Source organism: Humulus lupulus, chromosome 2, assembly GCF_963169125.1.
Source record: "Humulus lupulus chromosome 2, drHumLupu1.1, whole genome shotgun sequence".
Taxonomy (NCBI): Eukaryota; Viridiplantae; Streptophyta; class Magnoliopsida; order Rosales; family Cannabaceae; genus Humulus; species Humulus lupulus.
The window spans coordinates 61526173-61542409 of record NC_084794.1 but is presented as its reverse complement, the minus strand read 5'-3'; positions in this window follow the sequence as shown (position 1 = coordinate 61542409).

The window sequence follows — 16237 nt, the reverse complement described above, 5'->3', positions numbered from 1 at the left end:
AAAAATGACTTAGCTCGATGGTGGTTCGATGGTAACTCGATAGTGGCTCGATGGTGCTTGATGCAATTCTTGTAAGAGACATAATTTTTCACTCGGGTGTCCGTTTGGGGTAATTTTTTTTTATTTTGGGTATTTTTTCAAGATCTACACGTTTGACATGTTAATATGCACATTTCTGAAGTGTAACACTTGTAAAAAATACAAAAGTGTAAACATACCTCATGTTTAAGACATCTTTTGGTATATTTTTAAGTTTTAAACTTCTCAAATGTGCATATTAACATGTCAAATGTGTAGATCTTGAAAAAATACCCAAAAAAAAAAAAATCACCCAAAACGGACACCTGAGTGAAAAATTATGTCTCTTACAAGAATTGCATCAAGCACCATCGAGCCACTATCGAGCTACGATCGAACCACCATCAAGCTAAGTCATTTTTTCATGAAAAATCATGATTTTGAAGGTCTCATCAAGTTGGCATCGAGCACCATCGAGCCACCATTCGCTGGGGCCTTCAAGATCAAGATTTTCATGAAAAAATGACTTAGCTCGATTGTGGTTCGATGGTAGCTCGATAATGCTCGATGGTGCTCGTTGCAATTCTTGCAATAAACATAATTTTTCACTCAGGTGTCCGTTTGGGGTGATTTTTTTTTTAATTTTGGGTATTTTTTCAAGATCTACACGTTTAACATGTTAATATGCACATTTGTGAAGTGTAACACTTATAAAAAATACAAAAGTGCAAACATACCTCATGTTTAAGATATCTTTTGGTATATTTTTAAGTTTTAAACTTCCCAAATGTACATATGAGCATGTTAAACGTATAGATCATGAAAAAATACCCAAAATAAAAAAAAAATCATCCCAAACGGACACCCGAGTGAAAAATTATGTCTCTTGCAAGAATTTCATCGAGCACCATCGAGCCATTATTGAGCTACCATCGAACCACCATCGAGCTAAGTCATTTTTTCATGAAAATCTTGATCTTGAAGGCCCCAGTGAATGGTGGCTCGATGGTGCTCGATGCCAGCTCGATGAGACCTTCAAAATCATGATTTTTCATGAAAAAATGACTTAGCTCAATGGTGGTTCGATGGTGGTTCGACAGCTCGATAGTGGCTCGATGGTGCTCGATGAAATTCTTGTAATGGACATAATTTTTTACTCGGGTGTCCGTTTGGGGTGATTTTTTTTTATTTTGGGTATTTTTTCAAGATCTACACGTTTGACATGTTAATATGCACATTTGGGAAGTTTAAAACTTAAAAATATACCAAAAGATGTCTTAAACATGAGGTATGTTTGCAATTTTGTATTTTTTACAAGTGTTACACTTCAGAAATGTGCATATTAACATGTCAAACGTGTAGATCTTGAAAAAATACCCCAAAATAAAAAAAAATCACCCCAAACGGACACCCAAGTGAAAAATTATGTCTCTTACAAGAATTGCATCAAGCACCATCGAGCCACTATCGAGCTACCATCGAATCACCATCGAGCTAAGTCATTTTTCATGAAAAATCATGATTTTGAAGGTCTCATCGAGCTAGCATCGAGCACCATCGAGCCACTATCGAGCTACCATCGAACCACCATCGAGCAAAGTCATTTTTTCATGAAAAATCATGATTTTGAAGGTCTCATCGAGCTGGCATCGAGCACCATCAAACCACCATCGAGCAAGGTCGATATTCTGCAGATTTCAGAGTTTCAGATCTGAAAAAAAAAAATCGCAAAAAAATCCCAAAAATCATGTCCAAATCTGTTCGAAATATAATATTTAGTGTGGTGGTAGTGTTGTGAGGTGAGAGAGAGAGAGAGGGAAGAGAGAAGAGAGAAATGAGAAGTGAGGAGGAAGTGGAAATGGCATTTTGGGTAAAGTGCCAAAAAATAGCATTATTTTGTCATTTTTAATATGCATAGCATTTTTTTGTAATTATAAAAATGATCAAGCATACAAATTGAAATTTCCCTATAGAAAATGTGTAGATAACATAAATATTTTGTTTTAACGGTTTGTTTTGTTAACTTTAACAAAATATTCTAAATATTTAATGGAATAAATATTTAAAATTAATTAAAAATAGATATTTATTAATTATATTAATATAAATTTAAATATTATAAAATATCATTATTATTATAATATTTAATATAAGACTACATGTATAATAATTATATTAATATAAATTCAAATTCAAATGTTATAAAATGTCATTATAATAATAATATATATCCCAAGACTAGATATTTAATAATTATATTTGTTGACCATTTGGTCAACGACATGGAGTCACGAAAACGATATGAAAGGAAATGAGTTGAATCAAATATAACAAACGACACAAGGTTTTATAGTGATTCGACCCTGATGATTGGTAATGACCTACGTCCACTTATTGTTTTTATTTATGTAAAAGACTCCAAAACATGCGATCAGTAAACTAGGGCTCACTAAGTTTCACAAAATTTGATACAAAGATCGTGTATAGAAACACCTTAGCTCTCTCTGAGTATAAATTCTAGTATATGAAATTAATAAATCCTATGAGTCCTATTTATAGGCTCATGGATGTACCTATGGGCCACGAGCCATCCTTAACTTGTGTTACAAGCATAATAATTTAAATAATATTTTACATAAAAATTAGCAAATATCCCTTAAATATCTAACTTATAACCGTATTGGAACGTTTGTCTCAATCGAAATGAACAGCTCTAGTCGCATGTTTCCGTCCATCTTCTTTCCCCGCTACTTAGCACACCCCTTCGTCTATTGAGTTGCAGAGTTTCTTCTGATAACTTGGTCGTAGGCCAACTAGACCCTCATTAATGATCAATCACATGCTGATAACATGCTTTTTTAATGTGCCACGTCATCATGTTAATATTTAGGGAAACATTGGCCCCCAAGCTTATTTTAATGCGAACAACATTTAATAAACTTACCCGATCAGTAATCTACTGACTCGTCACATCCAACTGTACTTACTTTCTCGAAAAGGTAAGTAATTATGACCTTTTTGGTTTTCTAGGAATGATTTGATGGTTATTGCAGTTTCCCATACATTGAACCCTATTTTCATCACTACTCGTTAGTAATACCCTGATCAATATAAATATAAGTCTCTTCACTCCTTTTCATTTTTACCCAAACTTTCTCACTCCTCAAGAACTCTCCCAAAAATCTTCAAGTGTTTCTCAATGCAATATGAAGCCTTTAGAGCAATTTTGAGCAATCTTCCTGCGATTTCTTCAACAATCTTCACTTCAAGTAAGTTTTTGAACAAACCCTTTGGATTTTGTGGCAAATTACCTACATTTTGGTTGCGATTCATCTATGTTTGTAATTGTTTTTTGATGTTCTTGGCGAGTTCCTGAATACAATCGAGTTTAGGCAAAAAAAATACATAAGAATACTAAGCTAAAATATGTATTTTAGGTAATTTATTGCATATAACAATGTTTATGAGAGGTATTTAGGTTTATTAGCACTGATTTTGGGTCCAAAATCGAAGTGAAATTTTGATTTTGGTATTTTGAAAAAACTGAGTTTTTCCTGCCTAGTTTTGAAGTTGAAATTTTTTTTCTGAAAAAACTTTCAGTTTGACTTTTGATCTATTTTTTCCAACCTGCTCATAGGGTTTTTGTGTTTTTACTGGGATGTTGAAGGTCGGATAAAAGCTTAACTTTTATCCACGAGCATCTTTATCCTTTCTTTTTAATTTTTCTTTCTCTATTGGTCGCAGATTCTCACTTCCTCTTATTCTTCTCGGATATTCATCCACGATCCCTCGAGAGGTGAGAGACCAATAGTGTAATGCCCCAAAATTCCTAATGAGGATTACTGGTTGGATTAGTAGGCCGGGAGGGCCATAATTGATTTATTATGTCATTAAACTATTATGTGCATGTTTATGTGAATTATATTATTATATGATGATAAATGCATGCATGTGGGTCCACATTTCATCATAAGGGCATTTTGGTAATTTGGCCCGTTGATGGCGTAATTGTATATTTGTATGCATGGCGGTGAACTATTGTTGAGGCCACGTTATAATGTGGATTTGTTTGAGCTATTCAGCATGAGACGACCTTTGAATACAAATTATCGGTTTGGTCATAACTAGGTTGAATTCGGGGCTCGGGGTGAGTCTCAGGGTGATTTGATGATTAGAGCATTACTGGGAATTAAAGAGTAATGGGATATGATTTTACTAGTATTTGAAAATAACGAGAATTGGAGGGCGTTAATTATGATTAACGAGATAAGCGGGAAATGGCGGTTTTGCCCTTGGGGCTGTTAAGAGATGAATTAAGCTTGAGGGGTATTTTGGTCATTTGACCTAGGCTATATATAAGTTGAAGGTTGTAGAAAATAGAACCAAAACAGAGACTCCTTTCAACCTTCCTCACGATCATCATTTCTCTTCTCCTTCCTTGGAATTTTTGAAGCAAGTTTGGGATTCAAACTTGGAGATTGAAGATTGAGGTCTTAGGCTAGTGTTCAACCATTGAAGATGATTCAACCTAAGCTTAAGGTAAGGTTTTAGTTCAAGTTTATGGTTCCTTTCTCTATTTTTGGGTTGGTTTTAAGATTTGGAGTTTTGATCATGGAAATGAGAATTTGATGAAGCTTTGATTGATTTAAGGCTTAGGTTTTAATGGTTGTATGGTAGATAAGTTATGGTAATAGTTGGTGGTTTTTCTTTGTGATATTGGGAGTGTTTTAATAAGGTTTTGAAATGAGTTCGAAAGGGAAAAATAGAGGTTTTGGCTGGGTTTCAGGTGGGGTCGTGGCTCTGTTCTAGAGCGTCGCGGCCCAAGCTTGCTGGAGATGAAGGGAGGAGCTGCAGGGTCGTTGGATCGTGGCATGGTGAAGGAGGGTCGCGGCCCATGTTGGGGTTTGAAGGGTGGCCGCTTCTGTTTGAGGATGCGGGCCGCAACATGGTGGTGTAGGGTCGCGGCCCTTAGTGGCATTTTGGCCAGAATTGAGTTTTTGGCTTGGGGAATCAAACCTTAGGTCTCGGGATCGTTCCTACTACCCAGTTTAGTAGGATTCAATGTCCCATAGGCTGGATTTTGGCCCGGGAACCTTTTGTGATTCATTTTATTGATGGAATCCCATAATTGGTTATGACCAGGTGACCGTCAAGGAACTAAAAGGTTGATCGTTCTCAAGGGTCATTCTTTTACTAATTCTCGCTCGAACCAGAGGTAAGAAAACTGCACCCTATATGAGACATGCATGGTTATAATTGAGGCATGTTGAGTGTTTAAATGTGGACATTGATTGCATATCAAATTCCTAGCAAATCTTACTCACTTGTGAATTGCACTGACTTACTAGTCAGAATCGACAATGGTGTCAGATCCGTCTGTGAAGCTGTGACTTACTAGTCAAGTTCGACAACGATACTGAGCATTGGTTGTATGTTACTGACCTATGAGTCAGAAGCGGCATAAGCATCATGAACGTAGAGCCGATAAAGATTAGATCTAATTGACAACAGCATAGACTGACTCATCATGAGCATTAATGCCGGACCGACCCCAAGTTTGATGAAAACTAAAAGCGCTTGTCTAGTTCCATGACTAGTTACTCAGAGCCTGGGCCAGAAGGCCCAGGTGACCGTATCGTCACATGGCTAAGGGTACGGAACCCACATTAGTGACTCCATGGTCACTCAGTTGGTTTACATCGGTGACTTGCTCATCAGTCTTTTATCCTGTTTAAGCTAGTGACTCGATCACTCATTCGTAAAGGGTACGGAACCCACATTAGTGACTTTTACAATTGTCACTCCTCTATTTAGGGCTATAAGTCCTGGATGATTATTATGATCATCATTTGATATTATATTCATGCAGTATTGAGTTTTCTTGCTGGGCTTTGGCTCATGGGTGCTATGTGGTGCAGGTAAAGGGAAAGAAAAGCTCACCCAACCTTGAGTGGAGAGCTTAGGTGGCGATGTGTACATATGCGGCCGCTTGACCACCACAGCCAATGAGTTTCTCAGAGGGACTAGGGGTTAACCCTATTTTTGCCGCTTAGGTCGGCGGGTTGTAAATTTTACACTGTAATTACCATTTTGTATTGTAAATAACTTGTAAACGTTTTTATGGGCCTGTGAACAGTTTTATGTTTTAAATAAAAAATATATCATTTCCTTTTGATTGGTTTTGCACCTTAACCTATTAATAACACCTAGATGCACGTTTGTAACCAAATAACTTGATTAGTGAGTTAAGCACGGTTTAAAGCTCACAGTAATGGTCTTGGAGTAACCAGGGCGTTACAAATAGGCGAAGAGTTTCTAAACCTGCTGTTCGAAGACTCTGAACCACCTACTTTACCCATTCCCCCAAAAAAACACAGCCAACACCATCGACCATCCATCTCATTTCAAACCCACCAATGGCATGAGTGAAACACGTTTCTCAGAGGAGGAAAAATATCCTTGATCCCCACATTGGCCAGCATGCGGCCAATGCTGAAGGTCCTTCAACTACTAACAACATTGCAACAACTGAACAACCTCACGAGATTCTTCTTTCCCGCGCCCTTGTAAAAGAGGTTGCAAAAAAGGATATACCCTGGTACATCGCCCCTCCTAGCGCCATATCGAGTAGGATGGTGGCCAAATATCCCAAGAAGTATGGTCTCCCTGGGATAACACTATTCAAGCCAACACCTGACCAGAGGGCAAACATGCTTGGAGGTGCTTATAGTGCCTGGTCGAGGTATCACATTGAGGCAACTTTTCCTCCACACGATTTTTTTCGAGGAATGGCGAATTATTTCGACATTTCTCCATTCCAAATTACTCTGAATGGGTATAGAGTGTTATCGGCATTCTATATCCTTTACCACCACAAAAAATGCCCTGTACATACTCCCCACGAAATCAACTACCCGTTGACTTAAAATCCAACCCCAACCAAAATAACACGAGGTTTTTCCACTTCTGCCATCAAGAATCTTCTCGCAGATTCCTGATTGACATAACCTACAAATCCAATGTGGGCAAATACTTCCAAGAGTATTTCCTCACCACCGATTTGGTAGCGAAAAACTTCTCCTTCACTTGGGGAGGTAACTTTTCTTCTCGAATTTGTTCAAACTTCTAGTCGTTCATTCTTTTTTTTTTCTTAGTTTACTCTGTTGAATATAGGCCCATGGTTCCAACCAGAGCCTACTCAAAGCATGGTAGAGAGGGTTGTTGCTCTGTCCAGCATGACCTCTATAGAAAAGAGTGTTAAGGAGCTAGTTACTGAAAACAACCTAAGGTTGGTCGGCCTTTTGTAGCCCCACCAAGAGGTGAAGGAAACAATTGTTGGGAGCGCCACAGGAGAAGGTGCTGAAGATGCCTCCCAACCACAAGATGTTTCCCAACCTCGCAGGCGCTGACCGATGATGGGGGACACTATCAAGGAACTAGTTCCCACCCCTCGACCATAATCTATTCCCCTTTCCCACGGGAAAGGAAAGAAAAAACTACCAGATCACCATAGTTGGGTATACGATTCGTCCGAGGATGAAAATAGTATGGATTTTTCAACTCTTTTGGATATGTTTCCTATTCCTATTAGCATGTTCGACAGGAATGACAACTTTATTTTTCCAATGCGTAACTTTAACCCAGATTTCTTTGAGGAGGATAACATTTGTAGCAGTAATAACTTAGATAAAATAGTGACGAGTATCTTTAGTTCGGGCATAATACTTAGAATTTTTCCTTGTCGATCTTTATAAATTCTCGTAGACACTTTAACTAATTTTGTTTGCCTATTTTTCAGTCATGTAGGCGAGCAATGCTTTCAACATCTATGCCTCGGGAGGCAAAACCACTAGTTCAAAGAAGTCGAGCAAAAGAGAAGCCTTGGGTACCAGCAGGACACCCCCGAGCAAGAAACCTCGAGGAACGGAGACTCCTCTCCCTACGAGATCAACTACTCCTCCTCCCTCCTCTCAACCTGAAGCTTCCACCAAGCAGGTGGGAGATCCTGTTGTGAACGAGATGTTGGCCAATACCTCCTACTCCACCATAGACAAGCTGCAAAAGGTGGCCAAACATCGACTCGGCAAAGAGGCCTTTGCCTCTCTTCCTTCGTTGAAAACCGACTAGGTCATTGGTCGTAGTTTCAACGAACTGCTCGCCGCAAGTCTTTTCTATCTTGTATTTCAGATTGACATGCTTTCCTTCACTAACATTACATTTATGTTGTTCACAGGCTTTCCTGACTCTGAAAAATGGGTGGCTTCGTGCTGCAGAGGACGACTCCAAATTCATTCAGGAGCTAAGAGCAGCAGAGGACCAACTTAAGGCCCGCGACGAGGAGCAAAAAAAGACCAAGGATGACATGGACAAAGTCGTAATCTTAAAAGAGAAATGCAAGGCTACGTCCAAGGCTAACCACGACAAGGCGGTCAAGCTTCAGGACATTTTGGTCGCTAGTCAGAAATAGGCCAATGAGCAGGTTGAGAAGGTGAAGCAGCTCGAGGAGATTAATGCGAGCAACTTGGAAAGGTTTCAAGGTGCAACCTTCACTTTTTCTACATGTTCTTGAAGAACAATCAAGGAGAAAACTTTGATTATCTTCTCGAACAGATAAGGGAATTCGAGCTTGCTCGATGTGCTGCTCGAGTGGAGGAGGAGAAAAATTCCCCTACATCTCCTGAGATTTTCTTGGCCACGGGCATCGATTGAGGAGAAGAGGAGGTTAGAATGGCTGTCAACCAACAACCCCATCACGACCCTCCTGCACAGTGAACATATTTTTTTTTTTTCTATTTTGTAACTAAAACACCTGAATAGTCTGTTCGTGGTGTTAGGACAATTTGTTGCCTAAGGCAATTTTATTTACTTTTTACAATGGTTTTAATTACATCCGAGCTAGGGGTGTACATGGGTCGGGTTTCGGGTGCATCGGGTTCGGGTTTTGTGGGTTTTGGGTGGAGGAAAGTGGTATCGAATTCGGTCCGAAATTTTTGGGTTTTGGGTTTGGTCGGGTCGGGTTTGACCGGGTTTTGGGTGGGATTGGTCCAAAAATGGGCTTTGGGCTGAAAATAGGCATTGGTAAAAGAATTTCAAAAATACCATTTCATTTGCGGGTTGGGTTTGCGGGTTTTTCGCGTCAAATGTTCACCCCTAATCCGAGCAGAAATTACTTGCGGTGTAAAGATATTTTGTTTTGATATTACAATTGTTGTTATAACATCTGCTCGTATGACCAAAACTAGCATAACACTTTATTATCTCACAATATTTGTTAATTTTTTTTAAAAAATACTCTAAGTGTCATAATATATTTTCCCTTATTTTGCTCATGTGTTTACATATGTTTATAATATGTTTTGCTCGCTTAGTATCTTATATACCCCCTCCCCAAGTGATCGAGGAGTTTAAGGTGCTCGGTCACTTACCATTGACCAATACCTGTTCGAACCTTACGGATCGCGTGCTTGTAAACAACAATGAGAATATAGCAACACAACACACGTAATGAGCAAGTACTTGTAATAAATACAATAATTGGCAAGAATAACTGGCTGTGCACAGTTGTTAGGAGTGGTTCCTTGTGCACAGCGGAAGTTGCAGTAATGGTATACAACAAAAATTTTCATATAAACAATTTTATACAAGGATCTTTTAATACGCAATATGTTAATCAATATATATAATATGTATATGAAAAATAATATGAAACGATTTACTTCTTGTAGTGTAATGTCCCAGAATATTTACTTAGATAGCTAGATAGTAGTAGTAGTAGTAGTAGTTAGTATTAGTTGTAGTATGTTAGTTACTGTGGATTTTAGTTCAAACCGGGACTTAGTTCGAAACTCATAGCAACAGTTATGGATTTTATAAGTTTAACCTATAGTTTAAGAATATTAATTATAGCATAAGGTTTGATTAATATTGTTGGTCATAGTTATATATTTCTTATAACCTATGGTTTAGATAGAGCTAATAAGAGTGTGACACTTGTCATAATTATGATTATTAAGGAATTAAGTATTTTTGATGGATAGTTTTAATAAAAGAAAGATCTAGAAGCTCTTGAACCTTCCAGCAGCTGTTAGGATCGTATTATGACTCAGTCAAAACTGTTTATCCAATTCAAATTATGCTGAAAAAGTGCAAATACATGTTTGATATATTTATATATCTAGATATATCGCAGTACAAGGGCCGATATATCGCCTACGGAAGATACGAAAAATACATCGACTTTGCACGAACGATCGAACGAGGCTCGGGAATACAGGGGGAGGGGCGATATATCGGCTCCATGTATGTATTTTTTAAAGTTTGATTTTTGAATTTTAAAAATACCCTTAACCACCTAGACCCGCCTTTGAATGATTTTGACCGAGTTCTGGGCGTCAGTTGAACGAAAAATTCAAATCTTTTTCATTTTATAACCATTTATTTATTCAAATTAAAAAGGGTTAGTTTCACTCCTTGAACTCTATAAATAGGACCTAGTGCTCAGCCATTTTCTTCATTCTTCAAGCATTTGATCAGAGCCTCCAAGGTGCTAGTGTTACTATAGAGAGATACACTTGGGTTTTGGGTTAAAGCTTTATCATTCTAAGCTTTTATAAACACTTGGGAAGTGAGAAATAGTGTGATTTTGGTATTGAGGTTTAGACCAATCCATAAGGTCATTCAAGGTATTCCTATTCCTTAAGTCCAGTTCTTTATAATTCTTTAGTTTTCTTTAGTTTCTTTTATTTAGATACTAACTCTTGTTATTGATTCTTGATTAGGTATTTAAGTTCTTGAAACTTAAGGTCCTTCTTGGTAAGTTTCTTCTTGATGGTTTAGTTCTCAGATTCATCTTTATTTTTAGAGATTCTCACCATTTCTACTGTTGGTTTACAGGAGTGTTCTAATCCCGTTCTTGTTCCCAAATATGCCGGATTTTGGTAAGGAAAATATGATAGATTTTATGTGCTTATATGTTATGTTTGTGTTATGATATGTGTATTTTATGATATGTATATGTATAGAATATGTTTTATAGTCCTTGGGCATATGACTTGTTTAGATAACAAGCATATGATTTGTTTAGACAACAAGCCCCAAGAGTGTGTTTTATAATCCTTGGGCATACTTTTTTAGATAACAAGCCCTACAAATTTATGGGCATATGATTTTCCTAGATAGCAAGCCCCAAGAAGAATGATGGCCATTGTAGTCCTATATGATATATGTTTTTATAGTCATATGTTTTCTAGTATATGTTTATGATATAGTTTTATGTTTATGATTTATGTGTTATTAGATTTTCCTTGCTGGGCATTAGGCTCACTCCTTTATTTTTAGTGTGATGCAGGAAAATGATTATGGAGGCGGAAGGATTCTTGGTAGCTTGGCTTGTGTGTTAGTGGAATGAATGGACTGCGTGTCGATCGAGGATGACGTTTATTTTAGTCTTTTAAATTATGTTTATTTTGTAATTCTGCACTTAGTTTTTGAACAATTGATTTTATGTTTTATTAAACAATGGGTACCCATACCATATTTTACATCTTATTTTGTAACTTGCATAATATTTATTTTGGGGTTTAATAAAGTTATGATTATTTTCTTATGTATGTTTTCTAAAAAATAGTAGCTATGTCTAGTATTTTTAATGGTCAAAGGTCTTAGAAATAGTTGGGTCATTACATGTAGCCTATCAAGAATCCTTGAATCTTTTCGTATATATTTCTATCTTCCTATCCTTGCTTGAGTACTCATACCTAGATCTTCCAAGACGCTCTCTACACCTGAAGATGTGAGTGGACACATAGAGAACAATAATCAATTTTTGTGAATCAAAAGTATTCTCAACGCGTGAGACTTTGGATTATAGGCTATAGAGAAAAGGTTATTGCTTTGTGAAAAAAGACGATAGTTTTTCTTCTCTGTAAAAACTTGTCAAGACTTATTGTTTCTATTTTCTATCATATAGAATATATCGGCATTATTACTGTTATCCAGATTTCCGGATAGCGTTTAGATGGATATCCTCGGGGAAGCAGAATTATCAATGTCTTTCACGGTAGGTGACCAGAGCTCGCGGATGGACAGAAAGGCTTCGCCTCTTCCGTTTAGTGTCCGGATTACTCTTTTAAGCAAACGCGACACAGAAGCTCGTCAACTCTCCCGGACTCCCGAAGGGGTATCCTTCGGGGAAGCTCCTTCCAGGAGAAGCGCTTCAAGTGGTCTTCGCGGAAACAGTTCCGTGCCTCGCATGGAACAAGGCCAGGCGGTCGAGTCATGGAGGAGGCATAGTTGGAATGATATCCGCCTGACACAGAATCCCGCCTGACACGTCCGACAGGTCAAAGCCGCACACATCCCAGCACGCCTAAAAGTACTATTTCCCCTACTGTTCCGCTGACAACTTGGAAAAGACGGCTGCCTTTGTGCATTCCCCATACTTTCACGTAAATATACCCACATAGAGCCTGGTAGCCAGGTGACTACGGTAATTGTATCCCCTATTTATGGCTGGTGTAATTAAGACTCATGTAAGTAGAGAAAAACCCTAATCCAAAACCCTAGCTATAAATACCCCCTCATTTTACAATAGGGGGGACGACCAACAGATCACATAGCAAGAACTCTACAAAAATCTCTCTAGCTTCATCTTCTCCAAGAGAACCCGAGAGAAACACTGTGAGGTTGTGAGTTCCTTATACACCAGCTATTTGATTGTTATTCTCTGCAAGTATAATAACATCAACTCGTGGACTAGGGCTCGTTAACGCCTGAACCACGTAAAAACACTGTTTGTTTATTTACATTTCTGCATTTCTATAGCTCTTGTATTTTTATTATTCCGTTCATATTTGTTTCCGAAAAACTCGGTAAACATTTGTTTCCCCAAGCTCCTGGGTCTCAGTTCCCGGCGCTTCCTGCTCCAACCTCTCCGGCACCCATTGCCTTGTTGGCTCCAGGACCTGGCAACCCATATCCGTCCGGTCTTGCTCCGCCACCTGTTGACGGACACGTAGCCACCATCTCCGGAGGACCACACCTTGCCGGAAGCACGCGCAACTCCCAAAAAAGGTACTTGAGGGAGTTAGAACACACTGGGGAGATGTGCGCCTTGGTTCAATCACCTGCACAACGTCCCCGAATGATGGACCTTCCCATCACCTTCACAGAAGACGACGCACGACATGTGCACTTCCCCCACAACGATCCCCTCGTGGTGGAAGCCCAGATTGCCAATAAGAAGGTCTCGCGGATCTTGATCGATAACGGAAGCTCCGTAAACATCCTCTTCAAAGCTGCCTTCCACGCGATCGGATTAACCGAGACAGACCTGACCCCATGCCCCATCCAGCTTCAAGGGTTCAATGGGGATGCACTCATGCCATTAGGCAAGATTCAACTTCCAGTCACCCTCAGAGGAGAAAGTGACGCCTGTGCCTTCAAGCACTGCACATTCGTGGTGGTCGACTGCCCCACGGCGTATAATTCCATCCTAGGCCGACCGGTCCTAATAGATTGTGGGGCCATAACCTTGATACACCACTTATGCTTGAAGTTTCCGTGCGACGATGGGCGTATTGGCACCCTCCGAGGAGACCAACGAAGTGCACGAAGCTGTTATAACGTCTCCGTCCGATCTGTTTACACGGTCCAGGAGACGATTGCTGCCATTCCTTTGACAGAAGAGTTACCAGAAACTGGGGGTGCTCAAGGGGCATGCTTTGACGAACTCGACCCTAGAGTGGGGGTCGAGAGAGTGATAGAACCGATGGAGGAAGTCGAAGAGGTGGTCCTCAACCCAGGAGATCCCACCAAAGTCATTCAGGTGGGGAAAAACCTCCCGTCGGCCGTTCGAGAAAAGATTGTGGCCACTGTAAAGAATAATCAGGATATCCTGGCATGGTGCCACGCTGATATGACAGGGATTAATCCTAATGTTGCGTGCCACACACTCAACATAGACCCATCTGCGACTCCGGTTCGATAAAAAGAGGAGGCCGTTAGACCCAGTAAGAGCCGAAGCAGTCAAAGCTGAAGTGGACAAGCTGATGTCCATAGGTTTTCTCCAGGAGTCACACTATCCCGTGTGGTTGGCCAATCCAGTTCTGGTCCCGAAACCCAATGGGTCCTGGAGAATGTGCATTGACTTCACGGACCTAAACAAGGCCTGCCCAAAAGATTGTTTCCCTCTTCCGCGAATCGATCAGATGGTAGACGCTACTTCCGGGTATGAACTCTTATCCTTCATGGATGCGTACTCTGGGTACAACCAGATAAAGATGCATGTCGCAGACCAGGAACACACCAGCTTCCTCACGGACAAGGGTGTCTACTGTTATGTGGTCATGCCTTTCGGTTTGAAGAATGCTGGGGCGACGTACCAGCGTCTAGTAAACAGGATGTTCAAAGACCAGCTGGGGAGGAACATGGAGGTGTACGTAGACGACATGTTGGTAAAATCCAAGACCTCCGGAGACCACAGTGATGACCTTGAGGAAGCTTTCGCCGTGATCCGAAAGTACGGGATGAAACTGAATCCGAAGAAATGTACTTTCGGGGTCTCGTCTGGGAAGTTCCTCGGTTTCATTGTCAGCTCTCGCGGAGTGGAAGCCAACCCTGAAAAAATTAGGGCTTTCATAGATATGCCTTCTCCCCGGAAGCATATGGATGTTCAAAGCGTTACCGAAAGGATAGCTGCTCTCAGCCGCTTCGTATCTAAGGCCACTGACAAATGTATCCCCTTCTTCAATGTGTTGCGAGGAAACAAGAAGTTCGAATGGACCCCCGAATGCGAAGCAGCCTTCCAACACCTCAAGGAGCATCTAACCCGAGCTCCCATTCTGTCCAAACCTGTCGAAGGAGAGGTGTTGTTCTTGTATTTAGCTGTGACAAAGCACGCCATAAGTGCCGCTCTCGTCCGGGAAGACGGCCGTATCCAGCTCCCTGTGTATTACGTAAGCAAGAGGTTACTGGACGCCGAGTCCAGATATTCAATGATCGAGAAACTCTCCCTCTGCTTGCTAATCGCTTCGCGGAAGCTAAGGCCCTATTTCCAGGTGCACACCATCAGAGTACTTACCAACCACCCTCTCCGACAAGTCTTGCAGAAGCCCGAGTCTTCTGGCCGATTGCTTAAGTGGGCCATGGAACTGAGCCAGTTCGACATCCACTACCAGCCACGTGTTTCCATAAAAGGACAAGCTCTCGCGGACTTTATTGTGGAATGCTCGGGAATGAATGACCTCCCGGAAGATCCTGTCCCGGAACTTCCCACATGGAAGGTCTATGTAGACGGAGCCTCAAATGAAAAAGGAGCTGGAGCAGGGGTCATCCTAGTATCTCCCCAAGGGCATCAGCTCCAGAGCACTATCCGTTTCGCGTTCCCAGCATCCAACAACGAAGCAGAACACGAAGCCATGCTAGCTGGATTGCAACTGGCCAGAGAAGTCGGAGCCCAAAAAATCGAAGTATACAGCGACTCCCTACTTGTGGTAAACCAAATATCCAGGGAATACCAGACAAAAGGCGAAAAAATGGCTGCCTACGTGTCTCTCTCCCGCGGCCTCCTGCAGCATTTCAAAGGCTACCGAATCCACCAGGTCCCCCGGGACCAGAACTCACTCGCGGACACACTGGCCAAGCTTGCAACGGACCCGGAGATTGAGCAATATGGCCTGGTGCCCATCGGGCACTTAGAAGCACCTAGTACCGAGACACAGAGGGTAAATGCCATCATCGACCATTCCCATTCCTGGATAGGACCCATCCTCAGATTTCTCACCACCGGAGAGCTCCCCACTGACAAAGCTGACGCAAGAAAACTCCAGTATCAAGCTCCCCGATACGTGGTTATGGATGGAAAGCTTTACCGCAGGGGGTTGTCCATACCCTTCCTTAGGTGTGTTTCCGGAACCGAAATCAGCACCATCATCCATGAGATTCACGGAGGCTTCTGTGGCGACCATACCTCCGGGCTGAGCCTCTCCAAAAAGATCCTTCGACAAGGATACTTCTGGCCCACCATGAAGAAGGATTGTGTGGATTATGTCAGAAAGTGTGAGCAGTGCCAGAGGTACGCCAAGGTTCCGCGAGCGCCGCCTATAGAAATTACCTTAATGACCAGCCCCTGGCCGTTCGCCGTTTGGGGCATTGACCTAGTAGGTTCCCTTCCGACTGGAAGGGGTGGAGTGAAGTATGCCATAGTCGCGGTAGACTACTT